Source organism: Schistocerca serialis, chromosome 4, assembly GCF_023864345.2.
Source record: "Schistocerca serialis cubense isolate TAMUIC-IGC-003099 chromosome 4, iqSchSeri2.2, whole genome shotgun sequence".
NCBI lineage: Eukaryota > Metazoa > Arthropoda > Insecta > Orthoptera > Acrididae > Schistocerca > Schistocerca serialis.
Window position 1 is genome coordinate 359095550 of NC_064641.1, and position 17187 is coordinate 359112736.

A 17187-nucleotide genomic window follows, 5' to 3' on the forward strand; every position below is an offset into this window, starting at 1 on the left:
TCGTCACAATACGCTAGTGACTACTCTTGATGAACTGTGGTATCGTGTTGAAGCTGCATGGGCAGGTGTACCTGTACACGCCATCCAAGCTCTATTTGACTCAATGCCCAGGCGTATCAAGGCCGTTATTACGGCGAGAGATGATTGTTCTGGGTACTGATTTCCCAGGATCTATGCACTCAAATTGCGTGAAAACGTAATCAAATGTCAGTTCTAGTATAATATGTCCAATGAATACCCGTTTATCATCTGCATTTCTTCTTGGTATAGCAATTTTAATTGCCAGTAGTGTAGTTAGCGCCGTTTAGGAGATTTGCGTGTTGGTGATGATGAAACGGTGATGATGATGATGACAAGACAACACCCATGCCCCGAGCGGAGGAAATCCCTGACCTGACTGGGAATCGAAACAAGGCCCCTTCGGTTAGCATCCAGCCACGCTGATTCTGCACATACAGAGTCATACATTACCCTAATTGTTTTCATTGTTTAACAGTTCAGCATTCTGTTATGTTGATTTTTGCTCTTAAAAATCGTGGATATGTTCTTTGAAGTTGTGTTATTGATACATTGACCCAGTGGAATAAATTTACGTACTGGAAGGAAACTATGTGAAAGATCAAAGTGAGGTGTTGGATACGCTGGCAGTATCTGCAGGACAGGAAGAAAGCAGTATGGCGTTCTTTAGCAGCTCGGGCTTACAGAGTCGAGGCACACTGTGGTTTGCGCAGGTAGCGCTGACATTACTTTGGACAGCAAGCTATCATCGAGCGGACCCCATCTCCAGATGAAAGAGAGCGCCTGGCGGCTGGCAGGACCGTGGGCCGTAGTGGAGGCGTGCCCAGCTGCCTTTCTGTAATTGCGGACAGCGCAGTCTTGCAGTGTCGACAGTCGTTGTGGAGGTTCACCTTTCAGTTGTAGGACGTCACCCGACCACTACACATCAAAGTTTTAACACATGACAGAAGAAGTATATTTCGATCATGTCGTGGAACATTAGTGGAAAACTTAGAACCGCTGCCCGCTTCCAACAAATTTATAGAAATTTTGTGTTTAGAAAGACTTGCCTGTTGAACAGAAGAAGCGTAATTCCATTAATATTCAAAACTTGTAGGAACAAGTAACAGATTCCTCCGGCTGCCGAAAGCTCTTTGCACGAATTTTTCCTTAGGCTACATACTGAGATTCCATTGAAGATTTCTTGCTCAATATGCGATACAAATCACTGCAGTCGAATTCATAGAAACTAGTTTATGTCTGTCACCGCAACAAATGTCTACATGAAAGTTTCAGATGAAACAGAGCTAATGTTTGATAAGAATATTTTTCGTTGCAGCTGCTCACATATCTATGTTTAAACATTGTTGTATGCATATTAAGAATAAAATGTCTGCCAAAATAATGCATTGCTTAAGGTACAAGATATAACCTTCACCCAATTGATACTTGCTCTCAGAACTTAACGTTTGATGGTGTGAGGAATGCACGCTAATTACTAATTTATTTTATTTTTTCGTGCGGATCATTTCCTGGTGCAAGTTATCCGGTTGACGTCATTTTGTGCTGTTTACGTGTCACGGAACGTAGCTGTAACTGTTGCGAATAGGAGACTGTGACGAGTTCGTGGGGTGTCTGTATTTTTGTTGTTGCTTTTTACCTCGATGACGATAAGAGAAATGCTTAAATCAGGTCCCGGCGCATAGCCTACTCCTTGTGAACAGCTCCGAGGGAGCTGCCATCCTTGGGCCGGATTACGATAAACATTGTCACGTAAGGTCACTCCACGAGGCTCTTCGATGTGGTTTGGAATTTAACGCAGGATAGTGGTGCGTGGTTTACTGATCAAGAGCTTTTGGTTGTCACCTCCCCTTGCCCTACCGACCGAATACTAGTGGTGAGAATGGATGTGTGTGATGTCCTTAGGTTAGTTAGGTTTAAGTAGTTCTAAGTTCTAGGGCACTGATGACCTCAGAAGTTAAGTCTCATAGTGCTCAGAGCCATTTTTTGAACTAGTGGTGAGAAACTTTTCACCATCTTCGAGTAGCGCACCACAGCACAACCATGTATTTAGTTTAAAAACATGTGTATTGAGTTTCTTTTATGTGAACTTGGATAATGCGACATTGTCTTGCTACATTGCGCTTTTGGCCAATAATTGCTGTAACCGTTCTAAAGTTCTGTGTTTGCTCCAGGTCATTTGTCGCTAAGAGCTCTAGTACGTTATTGCCGCCATTCACGCTTACAGAACTAACTGCTCAAAACAGTTCTCACAGATAATAGCTGGGAATCAATTATTAATTTATATCCGTTATTGCTCATACCAACTGCAACAAAAACGTTACTCCGCAAGGCACTCTACGGTGTGTGGCGGAGGGTATTGCACGGAGCAGTGTCTTTTGCGCCAGTCGAAGGAAGTAGCCCGAATCTTCTGGGGACGTACGCTCTCAAAAATTCAACAGTAAGCATTTCTCATCATGCACGATGCCATTCTTATAGTGCCTGCCACTGCAGTCTGTTTAGCACCTCCATTACGCTCTCGCGGCGACTAAACTTAATGGCATTCAGTCCCTGTCCATATGTCAATTTTCCCGAGAGCTTATAACCTAAAAAATTCTCCCAGTCCACTCCTCAAAGTTTCGGTTACCCATGTAACTTCCTGAAGTGTTTGCTGAAGCCCTCATTTATTTAGAACTCAACAAGTCTCTATCTGCTGACCAAGTCGAAGAATCCGAAGTCCACAACGTTGCAGAAATATCTGAGCCTTTGTACATGATGAGCTCCGCCTTCACCTTGCAAGCAGTGCCGTCGTGTTCAATCGCCGCTGGAAATCAGAAAGACTCTCTTCCGATCTCAAGCGACGTACATCGCTAGCACCTAAGTGACTTACTACCTGCAGTGGTCTGGAACCTGTGTTACATACGTATAGCGTCTGGAGGGACATGCTCCACGTTTGGGATAACTCGCCCTCGCTATACGGACAGGGTGCACGCTGAATTTTTTCCCCTCCTTGGCTACCATATCCGTAAGTGGCTACAACATTGCAGTTCCCAAATATAAATAATCCTACCCTCTCCAAATGACCAGAACTTGCAGGCCGAGAGGCAACTTGCGAAACAGGACAGATGATCGCAACTGGCTCAATTTTCATCGAACTTATTGACAAATAAAGGGTTAGTAATCACAACATCGTAACATCGAAGTCCACTAAAAAAAGGCGAAGTATAGATATTTTTTCAAAAAAGCGTATAAAATACTTTTTACGCCTTTATGAGAGATGATCTCTGATCTCTTAATGATACCTTTGTGGTTCAACTTATAACAAATATGGTGCAAATGACAGAGCATTATATTCCAAGTAAATTAATAAAAGATAAAATATCTCCCATGGGACGTAAAATATATTACAATTGCGTGGCAAAATCTGGGAAAGAAGCAAGCCAGATTCAAAGGAAAGCAAAACCTTCAACATTGGCAATGATTTACAGAATCTCGAGATTTACTGTCAATTTCGGTTTCTGGTGGTAGTCTATATAAATTATTTGAGTTGCAAGAGCGAATCATTCCCTTCATTGAGTGATCGTAATAGTTTTGCTACAGACGAAATTTCCACTGATCAGTGTTACTGATTCGTGCGAGTAGGCGACAACTGCGTTCTAGAGTAATTTACAATGAGATCCCCTTGGGAATGCCAAGCGCTGAATGCGCTGGTACAGTTTATATCACTGGGCACCTTTCAGACCAAACTAACAAAATAGCTCCACTCTTAGCAATCGTCTTTTAGCTGTCGACATTGCATCCGTACCTAAAGACTAGAAACTTGCACAGCTCAGACCAGTAAGCAAAAATAAGAAGTAGAAGCAACGGGCAGAATTATAGATCCATTTCACTAACACCGATTTTTAGTAGCTTTCGGAAATCATACCTTTAAGCTGTGTTCACAAAAATACGATCTATTAACATATAACAGAGATTCAGAAAGTATCGGTCATCCGAAACCCAAGTGGCTCTTTATTTACACTAAGCACTGAGTGCTATCGGCAGAGGATTTCAAGTCGTTTCCACACCAGTCCTCACAAGCGGCTGTTAATCAAATTGCGCAGCTATGGAATATCGTCTCAGCTATGCGACTGTATCGTGATCTCATTTCAGAAAGGTCGTACTACGTCGTAACTGAGGGGAACTAATCTGGAGAGACAGACGTTGTGTGCGGCGTTCCTACAGTGAGTGGGGCGCTGTCGTAAGGCAATGGACTCGTATCCAAGAGAACAGCGATTCAAATCCGGGTACTAGTATCCAGATCGAGGTTACCCCTGATTTTTCTAAATCGCTCAAGGCGGATGTTGGGCCGAATTCATCCCCATTTAGAGCTAAGTGCTCTTTCTCTAATGCCCTCGTCTTCTATGGAACGTTAAATCTTAATATTTCTTATTTTTCCTGGTGTTGCCGAAGTGTGGTAGACTATATCACGTTCTTTTATTAACGTAAATGATTTACAAGGCAATCTGCGCAGCCTTTTCAGATTGTTTGCAGATTATGTCGTCGTTTACTGTTTTGTGTAATCAGCAGAAAATCAAAACGAAGTATGAAATGACTTAGGCGTGATATCTGAGAGGTGGAAGAATTGCAGTTCAGTTACCACGAAATAGGGGAAACGGTGTAACGGATCTGACAGTGAGTTGGGATTACAGTAGTCATCGAAACAAAGGTGTTTTTCATTGCGGTGAAACGTTTCACAAATTTTCAATCAACAATATTCGCCTCGGAACGCTAACAAATCTTTGCCTGTCTGTTATTCAGGAGAAAGTCGGAGCCTGCACTGAAGAGTTCACTAAAGTGGTATGATACACCCTCTGCCAAGTGTTGATGTACGAATCAGAGAGTAATCATATAGGTATGGACTTAAATGAAGAGGAATGTGACATTAAGGTCCGTATACTCATTTTTTAGTCTACTGTTGGCAGTCTTCACTAGCCGAAGACTTAAAAAAATGCGAGCAGTCTATTAAATTGATAGTAAGATATCTAGTAATAACAGTGTCATATGAAAATATTCATCCCAGTATCCCTCCAAGTTTACCAATAGAGCTCCCATTCGCACATGGCACGTAGACCAAACCGATAACCATAGGGGCAAAAGTGTGCTATGAAGACGTACAGACAGCAGTTTCTCAGCACTAGCGCGTGAACAGGATAGGAAGGGAGAGGGGAGAGGGCTCATGTGAGGTAAGTCAGCTGCTGGCTCTAGATGCCTTCATCCACTCAACTATGTAGTACATACTACCTTCAACGCAGTGCTGGCAATAGGCACTGTGTCTGTCACAGGCGATAATGCAACCAATATCACAGTGTGCACCAGATAGATCAGATGATCATCCAGCCAGCTGTATTTCACAGGATCGCCAACATAAACATTGGGTATATTCGTGCAGTATCAGATGACTTGCAGTACCGGCCAACTGGTCACTACTCTGATTTCCCTTTCCGCTTCCCAATATCGGAAGTGTACAATAATCAAAAGCAATCTTGTATATCCATGTGCACTGTAGTCGGATATCTTGTTCCTCTCTGCGGTGCTTCATCTGCTCTGAGTGCTTGGTGGTGATTCTGGTACGACGCAGAAGATATTTTGAGCCCTGTGGTAGTCGTTTTTAAGGTAAGTGATTAATTCCGCTGCTATATTTCGGATACCTATGTCACGTAAGGAATGACATCTAACACATGTTTCATGATAATTTCTATAAAAGGACGTACAATATGAGTTGATCTTACTGCGTGTCTGTCGTACAGTACCGGCCACCCGATTGTCTTTCAGTGTCGGCCAGAAGTAATTTCACTTTTTAAATTACATTTCCTTCTTCTTACTTCTTTTCAGATTGAAACGGCGGAAAATGAGGAAACCTAAGAGAAAAATCTGAAGAAGAGTGTTTGTACATGGTGTGAGCAGATTTACATCTAGCAAAATGACCACGATGGAGCCAGCTGACCGTTTTCAACAAGATCGCCACCGAAGAGACGAGATTAAAAACAGAAATAATAAAGTCTAAAAGAGAGCTGACGAAAGTTGAACTTAAGTCGGGTGTTCCAAAATAAAATAAACGAGCGAAGGGTGGTCATGAAAAGCTAATTATAAAGCTGCGGAAAAAACCGAAATTTACAGGAAATAATGGGTCAACAAGAGAGACTGAATCGAGCATTATGTGTCTGGAGTCGTTTGAAGACGACTGGGTGCTGCGTACCAAGTGTAGAGGCAGGGAACGTGATGGCTGTGTCGATCAGGGGAATATTTTGTACTTTGTTCGCGATATCTGTCAAACTGAGGTAAACATTGGCGAACTGAGCTGAAATAGTAACAAGTTCCCTTGATTTGGTGTATTATTATTATTCAATAAGTATCAGTGCAGCGTATCAATGATAACAGATATTATCACAGACACATAATGGTCCATACTGTAAGACCCAGCCTGCTTAGGTGACCGAGAGGTTCTAGGCGCTACAGTCTAGCACCGTGCCACCACTACGGTCGCAGGTTCGAATCCTGCCTCGGGCATGGATGTGTGTGATGTCCTTAGGTTAGTTAGGTTTAAGTAGTTCTAAGTTCTAGGGGACTCATGACCTCAGAAGTTAAGTCCCATAATGCTCAGAGCCATTTGAACCATTTTTGCAACACCCTTTCTACAAGCCTTGTAATGTTAGGTCTTTTACTTTCGATGTAATTAAGTACTATGAATAAACATAAAAGTCGTTGCACCGTGTTAATCGTAGATCATAGTAACACTCCGATTAACCACCACAGTTACACAGTGAAGTTAAAAAAGTTAAGTAGGTCGATACTGCACGACTCTCCCCTACACACAGTCAGAATAATACTTTAGCTACTCTTTCTAGGAGAAAGAATGTCTATTTCAGTGATTATAAGTTGCTGAGCAAAATGGACGAAATGTAAAGGGCGATCAAAAAAGTTTCCATTTGAGGGTGTTGCTAGTACGTATGTGCAACGAAGGGTGACTCCGACGAGGGTATATAAGCACCGACATGTAAGCAGGAGATTGGTGCGGTATTCGTGTCTTTCCTACATGCGTGCGGTACATGCAGAACCGTGAACTATGGTGATGTAATTACCAAATGCGCCCTAGTAGCATTTACGTGCTGTTGTTCCTTCCTTGGCTGCCGAAGCACAAACACCAGTGGACATCGAAGAATGAAATGTGTATGGGGTAGCATGTCTGTCGTAAACCACCATTTTCGAATGAAAACTGCTACAAAGGGGCGCTGGTGCTTCACAATAACGAACGTCCCCCTATCGCAAACGTCGTAACGCAGAAGTTAAGTCAACTCAAGTGGAGACTCTCGAGCATCCGCCCTATAGTCTTGAGCTCACGTCTTCGATCCCATAAAAGGATAGACGATTCCTTTCGGACGCTGCTGTGCAACAGCCAGCTACTCTTCCCGCAGTAGGACACGGTGTTTTACCAGACGGGTATCTTCTACATCCACATCTACGAGATTACTCTGCTATTCGCAATAAAGTGCCTGGCAGAGGGTTCAGTGAACCACCTTCTAGCTATCTCTCTACCGTTCCACTCTCGAACGACGCACGAGAAAAACGAGCACTTAAATTTTTCTGTGCGAGCCCCGATTTCTCTTATTTTATCGTGATGATCATTTCTCCCTATATAGGTGGGTGTCAACAGAATGTTTTCGCCTGGTGTGTCGATGGGATGATTGCCTCAGTGATCACGGCGATTGTGGTTGATTGGCGTACCGATTCTGAACTGTAGGGCCTGCAAACGGAAGTTTTTTGATCACCCCTTATAATTACGTGATGATCGTTTTCAGATAGTTTATTCGACGGAAACAAACATTAGTGGGATCATCGGAGTCAACAAGAATGTAATTTTTCAAATGTCGCTGCTGTCACGCACCACAAGTTGGATTTTCTGCGCTATTGTAGTAGAAAAACATTCTGATATGTTCGCAGCGCCATTATGTCGGAAACTACACAGAGAAACGCAGAAAAATAAGACGTCGAAGAACAAAGGCAAGAAGACAACAGGTAGACGTCAAACAACTTCCAACGTTCACAGTTCGGCACTTTAAAAAGCTAGTGTCAGGTTTGATTGGGCATTCGAAAGCGCGACATGCATACGTCACGGCAGCGGTGCTACCCCAAGATTACTGTCGTAGGTGTGGCCACGGTCTGAAAGAGAAGGCACGTCTCCACGCCAGTGTAGTGCGACTGTGGAAGCTATGGAAAGTCTATGTTGGAGCACTTACTAGCGTGCAAACGAATTAGACTGTGACAAGAATTTATGTTTTCTTCATTTGCCCCACTTGGTAATTGTGAGGACAAGCTTTTAGTATTCAAGTTTACATAACACATTAAGAAAAAAGGATTCATCAGTTAGTGGTTCTTATTATCTGAAGTGAATAACGAAAGAGATTGTATCCATTTTCTAAACAGAAAATTACGATTTGAAGTTATAGTAACTTCGGGGTTTTCTAAAAGTGACTTGGCGTTTTCTACATAATTCTCTTTTTTATTGTTAGGTGGAACCGACAGGAAGCGCTTTGACAGAAATTCGTTGACCACATTGTTAGATCGGACAAGGAACGTGTACATCACCTCCAGTACGACCATACATAGAAAAGTCTGCGGTGGATAACAACATCTTGACGCACAAACCTGACCGCGGGAGGTGGCGCAGTGGCTAGCTCACTGGACTCGCATTCGGGAGGACGACGGTTTAACTTGCGTCTGGCCATCCTGATATAGGTTTTTCCTGATCTCCCTAAATCGCTTCATGCAAATGCCGGCATAGTTCCTTGGAAAACGCACAACCGATTTCCTTTCCCAACCTTCCCTAATCTGAGCTTGTGCTCCGTTTCTAATGATGTCGACAGTAGGTTAAACTCTAATCTCCTCCTCCTTCTCTTCCACAAAGCTGGCGACGAGAGCAAGCTGCCGAAGGGTATTTCATAAAATTGTATGGACGACGTGGTAAGCATTGTGTTCATTTATTGATATTATTAAGAAGATAGTATCCCTTAAGAACTCAGATCTAAGTAGTGGTTTGCAGAGTTTGGGTCAGTCTACGGTCAGAAATGTTTCAGACGTCACCAAGAAATGGACATAACAATGAAATGAACATCCAGCACACATACCTACTTGAAAGTCCAAAGATGAATGTTGCAGGTGCAGTTTTCCCCTTCGCGAATGGTCGAGACTCAACTGCATCTGAACGGCCAAGGGAGCTGTAGTCACATCATGAAGAAGTGGTGTTATTGTTATACTGCTTCGTATGGTTGTGGCGCGGAGCGACAGGCAATGAAACATTCTGTCGAGAACTGCCCACGCTATGCATGAAGTGATGCCGCGTGCTTCGATCTGCTTATCAAATTTAAATGTTAGCCTGTAAATATACTGTTTATGTAAATGTGTGTATCCTGCAACGCTGTATAGTACCAATAATGTACTGAAGTTCTTAAGTAAGTTGTAGATGTAGGCTTGCAAAAATCTACGTTAAATTTCTGATTTTTTTCTTTTCTCGCAAAGTATATCAGTATATGAGGTACAATGCCGTCATGAAAATGCACTTCCATGTCCTTTCCTCAAGCTTAATTCGAACTATAGTTTAGTCATGAGATAAATACTACATAAAAGAAGAAATAACTAAAAATATGTGCTAAAAGTAATCCTCTTACACATGAACCTGGTCGGACACTAATAAAAACAGGGAAAGAGGCAACCACAGTGAGAAGAAGTAAATGTTGGTTAACAGTTCTAAATGTGAATGTAAAACGCGTTTGAATAAAAAGCTGAGTCTGAATTCAAAAACGTATATTGAGTGAGAAATGAACATGCTCCAAGAAACGATGAACTAGCCAGTCTAAAACACGTTAATACCCAATAATTGGGCCAGAAGTCCTAACCTTACACAAAATCTTAAAAACATTGCCCACACTTGTCTCACGGTTACTTAATGCAGCGGACAAACCAAGAGAATCTGCTCCCCTCATGTCAGAATATAAAATGCAGCATTAAGTAAAATGTGGCGCACGGCAGTGTCACGCCACAAGCGCATCACACAGGTGGGTCCTCACGGCGAAGGACGAGCCTTTGTGTAAGCGAACAGTGCCCCATTCTCTGTCGCGTAAAAGCGCTGCTCTCCAACTGTGTGACTGGAACGATGTTCACTGTGGCAAAACTATGGGCTTCACCAGCCATAATCTGTTATTTTGGACTTCAGGCATATGTTCTCCTACTGATATATTAATCCTTCCGCTCAACAACGAGGTAACAACACCCGACGCTTCTTTGCTTGCATCCCTACTGCTGCCGCGGCGATAACTGGCATAACAAAAAGTCCTCAGCCCAGTTGGATATTAAACATGAGCGTTTTGGCTTCGGAACGTGCAAATGCTTTTCCTGAAAAAACTGTCGTTTCCCGTTAACCTGTGCCATGAAGCGCAGTGCGGTCTGCGGAGTGTAAATGTAGATGCGGCACTTCTGGGTTGCTCTTAGCTCCTTTTTCCTACATCTACATTCTGCAGACCACTGTGAAGTGTGTTAGTGCTTCTACCCGTTACATTGACAAACGGAGCGCGATATCTGATGAAACGCCGTTGCACATGCTGTAATTATTTTTATCTTTGTGGTCGTGATGTAAAAGTATGTGGGTGGGTGTACTATATTTCTAGATTCCTCACTTAAAGCTGTTTCCAGAAGCTCGGTAAGCAGGCTTTTTTGGGGCAGTTTCAAGAACAAGTTTTCACTGTGCAGCGTAGTGTTCGCTGTTGAAACTTCCTGGCAAATTTAAACTGCGTGCCGGGCTGGGACTCGAACCCGAGTCCCTTGCCTTTTGTGGGAAGATGCTCTACCGACTTACCTATCCAAGCAAGACTCACGACCCGGCTTCGCAGCTGTACTTCCTCCAATACCTCATCTTCTACCTTCCAAACTTCACAGAAGTTCTGCGATACTTGTGGGACTAGCATTCCTAGAAGAAAGGATATTACGGAGTCATGTCTTAGCCACAGCATGGAGGATTGTTTCCGGAATGAATTTTCACTCTCTAGCAGAGTATATCACTTGCCCGCGAAAGACAAGGGTCCCAGGTTCGACACACAGATTGAAGTGCCGGGGAGTTTCTCGGAATAGTTTGCGTCTATCTACAGCGTTTGCCAATTCAGTTTATTTTCTTTTTTTTTTCAGCATCTCCTTGATCTCTCCTATGGCCCAAACAAACTTGTGACTATTTGTGCTGCCTGCTTTGTGTACGTTTTATATCCCATGTGAGTCCTGTTTGGTATGGGTCCCATACGGGCCGTTAAAGTGTTTTGTAAGCAGTCTCCTTTGTAGACTGATTGCATGGTGCTAGTATCCTACCAATAAACAAATTTTTTACCTATTTTAAAAGAGTAAACCACTATTTGACTGTATATAATTATATTTATCGTTTGTACTATCCAGACTTCGGTTTTTATGCCATTATCAGGTACAATGCTAAATGTTGTTAGATCATTATTAAGTCGCATCTGTTAAGGCAGGTAACCAAGGTTAACACATGTCTTTCAGATGTAACTGTCAAAGAATGTGGACTCTACAAGACGTAGTACATATCGAGGATTGCTTCCGGAATGAATTTTCACTGTGCAGTGGAGTATAGCACTTGCCCTGTCCGACACACAGTTTTCACTTTCCGGAAAGTTTCCGTATTTACTATGTCCTCTAGAGTCTACAGTCTTTAACAGCTGCATCTTAAAGACATGTATGAGCTTCGTTTACTTGCTCTGGACTGAATTAACTTATATAACTTAATACTGGTCTAACAACTTTTGGCATTGTAGTTGATAATGGCATAAAAGCCAAAATCTGGGTAGTACAAATGATAAATTTAATAATACACAGAAAAATGGTGATTTACTCTTTTAAAAAATATTGCATGACAGTGGATCAACGTCATCGAAAACTTTTTACTTTATCTGTGACTGCCCCATCGTATTTGTTCAGTTTCACATGTGCACATCCCAGGTATCCATACGACCTGTTTCAAATGTCTCTTTCGTACTGTAGTCATAGAATACTACATTTTGTTCGTGTTTGGAGATGCACAATTTTAAATTTCTGAACATTTCAAGCAAATTACCAGCTTTTGCTGCACTTGGATATCTTGTCAAGATGTAACAGAATATTTATGCAGCTTTTATTAAACTGTACTTTATTACAGATACTGCAACATCTGCGGAGGGCCTAAGGTTATGATTAATATTGTCTGCAAGATCATCAATATACAACATGAAGAGACGCATTGTAGGACAATCACTGGAAGCAGACTCTTCCATAAAATATCTACGAGTATGCGTACGTAGCGATAAATGACCACACAAAGCTAATCACAGACAAGGCAGATGCCAAACAGATTTCTTGGAAGGAACTGGTGGAAATGTTGTCTATCGACAAAGGAGGAAGCGAAGCATCCTCGCACCAGTTTTGAATATTGTTCGTCGGTCTGGAATCCGTACCAGCTATGAGGTAGAAAAGATCCAAAGAAGAGCAGTGCGTTTCATTACAGGCTGATTTAGTAAGCAGTAAAGCATCACGCAGATGCTAACCTCTGCAGGAGAGGTGTTACGCATCATGCTGTGACTTACTATTAAAATTATTAGAACGTACGTTACTAGAAGAGTCAACCAATATATTGCTTCCTCCTATACATTTCTGAAAGTATTTGTATGGAGTGCAGCCATGTATGGAAATGAAACCTGGACGATAAATAGTTTGGACAAGAAGAGAATAGAAGCTTTTGAAATGTGGTGCTACAGAAGAACGCTGAAGATTAGATGGGTAGATCACATAACTAATGAGGAAGTATTGAATAGGATTGGGGAGAAGTTTGTGGCACAACTTGACTAGAAGAAGGGATCGGTTGGTAGGACATGTGTTGAGGCATCAAGAGATCACCAATTTAGTATTGGAGGGCAGCGTGGAGGGAAAAAATCGTAGAGGGAGACCAAGAGATGAATACACTAAGCAGATTCAGAAGGATGTAGGTTGCAATAGGTACTGGGAGATGAAGAAGCTTGCACAGGATTGAGTAGCATGGAGAGCTGCATCAAACCAGTCTCAGGACTGAAGACCACATCAACAACATAATTTTTCGTGAAACGTCCATGAATATAAGATGCGAGCTCACATGAAAAGTTAGCAGCAGTGATTCTTCCCGCAAACTAAACATGAAAAGCGGGGAACGGCAGTGGTACGCACAGTATCATTCGCTACACACCGAAACGTTGCTCTCCGAGTATACAGTGAGTCGCAGAAAAAATGATCAGTATTCAAGGATATGACAGGAACTGTCATTCGAAATAGAAAACTGTAGTAAATATGGGTTCTAATATGCATAGTTAAAGAGCTATGTGAACACATATACTGTAAGTTCTCTGCTTTCCATATTTTTATGGATTGAAAGAAGAAGAAAGTGTCTAGTAATCAAATGGCTCTAAGCACTATGGGACTTAACATCTGAGGTCATCAGTCCCCTGGACTGAGAACTACTTAAACCTAACTAACCTAAGGACATCGAACCTGCAACCGCAGCAGCAGCACGGTTCCGGACTGAAGCGCCTAGAACCGCTCGGCCACAGCGGCAGGTCTGTCCAGTAATCATGGGCTCCGAAGTGCATATATTAAGAGCTATTATCACTAGTTAATCTTCGCTCCTCGTAGGCCTTAACTTATGCATTTTAGAGCCCATGTGTTCTAGACTTTTGATTGAACCTGTCAAATACATGAACACTGACCATTTTACGTGGGACACCATGCAGATGTGGATGTAGATGTGTGATCGCAACAAACATTCCTATGACACACCTGAAGTTACTTCTACATCTGTCGATGGGTCTCCATCTGCGATAATGCGTTATATTCTCCTTATCAAGAAGTCCTCAATCCAGTAACAAATTGCGATCGATACCCCCTACGATCGTATTATGTTGGTGCGTAAGTTCGAAGAGTTTACAAGAGATACACATAATAGAGACTTTATGATCAGTAACATATTCTCCTTCACTATTTACAACAGCCTGCCGACGCTGGGGTAACTTTCCGATTCCGCGATTATAGAAATCACATGTTTTCGAGCTGAAGAACTCGTCGAGCCATTTCGGAACCCATTTTCATACGGAAAGGAAGTTCCATGAAGGCTGTTCGATAGAGAGTGGCAAAAATGAAAATCTGAGGGCGCAATATCAGGTGAATAAGGTGGGTGCAACCTCTGTGTAGCGTTTTCTGTCAGTGTAGATGAATGCGGGAGGGTTTTATCGTGGAATAGTCTTCTTGGTCGTTGTTGTCCGATTTCGTCTGCAAGACTTCTCAGTTGTCGACCATAAATGTCAGTAGTGACGGTTACACCCCGGGAAAGCAATTCGTAGTACGCCACACCGTCGCTGTCTCACCAGACGTGGAATATAATCTTTTGAGGTGCGCGAAGCTCTTTGTACGGGGAGTTGCTCCATTGTTTGGGCTCGACCATTCCCTTCTTTAACTTGGGTTAGCATAAAGACACAATTTCTCGTCACCAGTAATGGCACAGGATAGCAATTGTCGCTGTTTTTCACGAACGAACGGATGACGAACAAGCAGAGATTCGGATATGACCAACAGCTGATTCTTGTGATTTTGGCTTAGACCGTGCGATAGTCATACACCTGATTTTTGAGGCATCACCATTGCATGCAAATGTCGCACGTTGGTGGAATACTGACGTGCATCACTGTGTGTTGATGGGTTCAAATAATCATCACCAAATCGTGAAGGTCTTCCTGAACGTGGAGAGGCGCTAATGTCAAAACGATTCTCATTAAAAAGAGAGAACAATTTTCTTGCCGTGCTCTGTCCAAAAGCATTACCCCCATACACGGTGCAAATGTTTCTGGGTTTTCTCTGCTGCTGTCACCCCTCTACTGAACTCAAACAGAAGAGTATGTCGGAAATGTTCCAATTTCTGCACATGGCACTCCATTTTCTAGCATCCACAGTTCCACTCACAATTTCCAACTGACAAAGTGACAATATGTAAACTTCAATAGCAGCAGTGAACTATAAATAAGAAATGAGAAGCTGTAAATCTACCGGGCGATCAAAAAGACAGTATAAATTTGAAAACTGACTAAATTACGGAATAATGTAGATAGTGAGGTACAAATTGACACACATGCTTGGAATGACATGGGGTTTTCTTAGAACCAAAAAAAAAAAAATACAAAAGTTCAAAAGATGACCCACAGATCGCGCTTCATCTGATCAGAATAGCAATAATTAGCATAACAAAGTAAGACAAAGCAAAGATGATGTTCTTTACAGGAAATGCCCAATATGTCCACCATCATTCCTCAACAATAGCCGTAGTCGAGGAATAATGTTGTGAACAGCACTGTAAAGCATGTTCGGAGTTATGGTGAGGCATCGGCGTCGGATGTTGTGTTTCAGCATCCCTAGAGATGTCGGTCGATCACGACACACTTGCGACTTCGGGTAACCCCAAAGCCAATAATCGCCCGGACTGAGGTCTGGGGACCTGGGAGGCCAAGCATGACGGAAGTGGCGGCTGAGCTCACGATCATCACCAAACGACGCGCGCAAGAGATGTTTCACGCGTCTAGCATTATGGGGTGGAGCGCCATCCTGCATAAACATCGTACGTTGCAGCAGGTGTTTATCAGCCAGGCTGGGGATGATGCGATTCTGTAACATATCGGCGTACCTCTCACCCGTCACGGTAGCAGTTTTTCGGTCCAACGCCATCTGTCGGACACTTTGTGAACTTTTTTTTGTTCTAATAAAACCCCATGTCATTCCAAGCATGTGTGTCAATTTTTATCTCTCTATCTACATTTTTCCGTGGTTTATTAAGTTTTCAAATTTATACTGACTTCTTGATCACCCGGTATGTATAGCAATAGGAATACCAACACGGAAAACAAAAACGCTACGACCTTATGCACCAATACTTTGGATGACAGGTGTGGAATGCATTCGTGGAGCTCGGAAGGAGGGAGAGGCTAGAGCGGCTGACTTACTTGTTGGCGATGGGCACGAGGGACCAGTCGTAGCCCTGCAGCACCTTGGCGACGGCGCTGTCGATGCCCCTTGTGGCGTGGCTGGTGTCGGGCGCGGGCAGCTGGCTGCAGCCGCGGCCGCGGTCCATCTCCGCCACGGCCGCCGCCGCCACCGACGCCGCGGCGCTCGCCGTGATCTTCAGCAGCGGCTTCTCCCCGCTCGTGGGCAGCATCGCTGCGCCCGCGTCCAGCGCTCTGCTACTCGGATCACCGGAACCGGGACTCGTAACCAGTACTACTCCTTCCTCACAACTACTGAAGACGCGTATTCATCCTAGATACGCGCACCGATGCACTGAATCTCGTTTCTCGAGAGTATACGATGGGAAAAAACTCGTTGGAACAGCCAATACTTCATCAGTATCTATGTCTACAAGTACGACCTAACTCCACCAGCGCATAAAACCAGATGGCAACGTAAACGTGTCCATTACTTTAACGGTCTTCGATGCAGAAGCGTGTCTCAAAGGTACTTCCCTAGAAAATGACAGTCTTAACCGTATAGATGCAATTATTGTTTATTTAGGTGTTCGCAAATGTCTTTTGGTACCCACTTCACTCACTTTTATTAAGTCCCGACCGCTGTATTAAGTCGGTACACACTCGGCCGTCACACGCCCGTGGGCTGGCGGCACACCGCCCGTGCAGATAACAGGTGGCCGACTGACTGCCAGCTAATAGCCGGTCGCGCGCCGGCAGAGAGCCCGGGGCCGCAAAAACGACAGCGCGCGACAAAAGGCGTCTCCCACCGAGTGCACCAGCCGCCCCCGGCGCCGGCGATATGAAGAATGCGCCCTTGTTCGGCCGGCGGCCCGCTTTACATAGGGGTGCGGTGGTGGGGGATTCGAGGCGCTAGTGGGAGGCAAAGACGGCGGAAATTGGCTCCGCGCGGGATCGCTGGCGGCGGAGATGTGTCTCGTGTAACGATCTGGAAAGGAAGCTCACCACTAGGGAGGAAAAGCGAACACGACGAGCGGCGGTGCGCCTCGTTGGCGGCCGGCTAGCCGGTGGGCGGGGCGAAGCGCCCCTCCCTCGCGCCCTCATTGGTCCGCTCCGCCGCCGGCGAGCGGGC

At 43.8% G+C, this 17187-nt stretch overlaps 1 long non-coding RNA gene across 1 annotated transcript in view; it reads right to left on the reverse strand.

Moving 5' to 3' along the window:
* LOC126475423 (uncharacterized) overlaps nucleotides 1-16162 on the reverse strand; it is a 252403-nt gene extending 236241 nt beyond the window's left edge. The window contains exon 1 of the long non-coding RNA XR_007586732.1: nucleotides 16077-16162. This is a non-coding gene — a long non-coding RNA (uncharacterized LOC126475423). The remainder of the gene's footprint in view (nucleotides 1-16076) is intronic.
* Nucleotides 16163-17187: the final 1025 nt, after the last annotated feature.